A 2,865-nucleotide genomic window follows, 5' to 3' on the forward strand; every position below is an offset into this window, starting at 1 on the left:
ACTGTCGAGAGAGTGGCCAGGTCGCATGTTGAGGCGGACGCTGACGCTCTTGCTGTAGGCAGGTATTGAAGCTTCTTGCTCACTGATCATGGCACATGCATCTGGCATTGTTTAACCAGATCGAAGGTTCTTGAGGTTGACTGCAGTGGTCACTTGGTGTGACAGGGGAGCCCATATGACGTCATTCACAATGTCCACACAGGCGTTGAGGCGGACCATGATGTCTGCTCCAATGCAGATGTCATGAAGTAGGTTGGGGACAACGAGGAAGTAGTGACTCAGGTGTCTGTTGTTCCATCGTATGTCCACAGTGCAGATGATCTTGGAGGTAGCCATGGCTGTCGACCAGGGACTGAGAGGGAAGCGGCTGTGTCTTGAGACATGTGGGAGGCTCTGCTGTCCTTGATTCAATGCTCTGAATAGCTTCAGGCTGATAGCTGAGTTCTCCGCCCACAGGGCTAATGCTGCTTCGGACACTGATGTGTCGTGGACATTTATAGCAGTCATGATTCGGAGGGGGCCTGAGTCTGAGTCAGGTGCCTGCAATGAGCAGAGGAAAGGGTCCAGGTTCTTGCTGCTTGGAGTTGAGCTTGGCCCTGGCCCTGGCCTTGACATTGCATCATCAGTCAGCGAGTTGGCGGCGGTGTCTGTGGTTTGACACTGCGACTCGTTGGGAGTCTACTGACTGGAACGGTAGAGGCTCGCGGACTTGCGTCCATATCTTTAGTTGCTTGAAGTCAATTAAGGGTTCAAAGCGATTAAGCAGGTCTTTTCCAATGAGGAGTGGATACGTGTTGAGTGGTGAGACGTATACTGGGTGAACAAGGTCCATTGGTCCCACAGTTAGGTGAATTGGGGCCATATGTTTTAGTTGTAGGCCCGTGTGGGAATATGCTTGAAGGTTCAGCTTGCACCTTTGAAGTTTGAGGGTGCTATTAGACCTCTTTGTTCTTTCTTGGACTTCTTCAAGGAGTTCAGTTGACATTAGAGTGATGTCAGCTCCCGTGTCCAGGAGGGCTTCGATTTTGATGTGGCGTTCAATGATGATGGAGAGGTAAAACTTTCTTGCTATACCTTTCTCAATGAGGACGCCCAGAAGTTGAGGGGCTGGAGTTTGGGATGAGACAGGTAGGATGTCAGGACTGATCTGGTGTTCGTCGGAGGAGTGGCAGATGACCAAGACAGCACTTTCAGGAACTTGAGTGGTTTCGTCAGCAGGTGTTTGTTGGACACTGCTGTGATCTGATGCCTCAGGTGTTGGGTCAGTTTCTGACTGTTTTGCGGGTTGTTCAGGTAGGATTTCTTGTCCGTCTGAAGTTATGGAGGTTACGGTTCTCTGAGAGGGAGGTGAAGGAGTACTATTCTCTGTGGCTGGTTGGGTCAGCTGGTCGCTGCCTTCTCTTCCGGCTGCTAGTCAGGCTGACTCTGGTTTCTCTTTCTTTTCCCACTTCCGATCCTCCTCCTTTCGGTGGAAGAACTCTTTCATCATCATTTTCATCAGCTCTTGTGATTCGAAACACGGTGATGTCTTTTGTTCTTGTGTGGATTCAGTTTGGGCTTGATCAGCTTGGAATCTTTGCGAGTTCCTTCGTTGATTCCTTGGACTGGTTGCTCCCGGGTGTGTTTGTTGTTTTCCCTTGGAGGTTCCATTGGATTCCCACGAGCCTTTTCCTCTTGAGTTTCCAAATGAGTTTGGCTGATTCCATGTTCTGTCCCATTGATTCTCACGAGGTATGGATTGGTCCCAAGATTTTTCCCAGTGACGTCCAGGTGAGTGTTGTCGTCCATGCGGTCCATCCCAGTGGTTGTTCCTCTGTTTAGGTCGGGTACCAGCATGGGAGTACCATTCTCTGTTGGACGAGGGCGTGTTCCACTCTTTGTGTGGCGGCTTGGCATGGTCTTGATGTTGGGCGCCCTCTAGAGCCAGACCTTGACTTTGAGTGTTGAAGTCAAGAACTGTTGGGGTTTTGGCGCCCTTTTCTGAGGCCATCTTTTGTTTGCCGTAGGCTTTATGCTCCAAGTCTCGCAACTGTTGAGCATTCATTGTTCGCGGACATCGCCAAGATGGTGGCTTACTCCAGGGTGGAGGTTTCTCAGGAAGAGAGTTTTGACGTTTAGATCGTCTTCCATGTTCGGTTCGTTGCGAGTTCCGAAGTATGCTCATCTGAGTCGGCTGTAGTAGGCTTGAGGAGATTCATGACGTCCTTGTCTCATCTCCAGGGCAGCCACTAGTCCTTGTTCTGACTCAGTGTCAGCAAATTCTTTAATGAGGGCTTCTCGGAGCAGGCGGTAATCAGTCTTTGTGTGAGCAGGCTGCTGGTCCAGGAAACTGCGCACTTCAGGGCTGGCCGTTGATCGGAGCAAATAGAGTCTATCTTTGTCAGTCACATTGGGTCTCATTTCCATATGGAAATCGACGTCTTGCAGATATGCTTGGATATCCTGGCTACCTGGCACACTTGGGGTGAATTTGCCAATGTTTCTAGCAAGCTTGTCAAGGTCTTTGAGGTCCAAGCCATGTGATGATCTGTGGCTGGAGCAAGTTCTTTTAGCTTTGTCGTGAGGTAAAGTTCTTCAGAGGGAGGTGGTGAATGTTTCAGAGTTCTTCAGAGGGAGCTGGTGAATGTTTCAGCATTGCTCCCTCCCCCTTATGCTCACGCATCAGTCCAGGAACAGGTGACCTGGTCCTGCTAGGCAGGGGTGAGACTGGTGCCCGTCGGGTCCTTGCAGGCTCAGGGCGCAGCTCGTAGGCATGTCTGAGTTCCTCTCTGATGCTGTCGGACTTCTTTGATGTAGTCCAGCTGTTGTGTTAGGCGACTGATCTAATTTCTTGACTGATCCAGGTGAGTTTCAAGGGCTTTAATT

The 2,865-nt window shown here is 50.4% G+C and overlaps 1 pseudogene; it reads right to left on the reverse strand.

The window, feature by feature from the left end:
- Positions 1 to 1,348: 1,348 nt before the first annotated feature.
- The window catches only part of LOC107567297 (uncharacterized), a 2,079-nt pseudogene continuing 562 nt past the window's right edge, over positions 1,349 to 2,865 (reverse strand).

This window comes from Sinocyclocheilus grahami, unplaced genomic scaffold (genome assembly GCF_001515645.1).
Source record: "Sinocyclocheilus grahami isolate Dianchi unplaced genomic scaffold, SAMN03320097.WGS_v1.1 scaffold1143.1, whole genome shotgun sequence".
Classification (NCBI taxonomy): domain Eukaryota; kingdom Metazoa; phylum Chordata; class Actinopteri; order Cypriniformes; family Cyprinidae; genus Sinocyclocheilus; species Sinocyclocheilus grahami.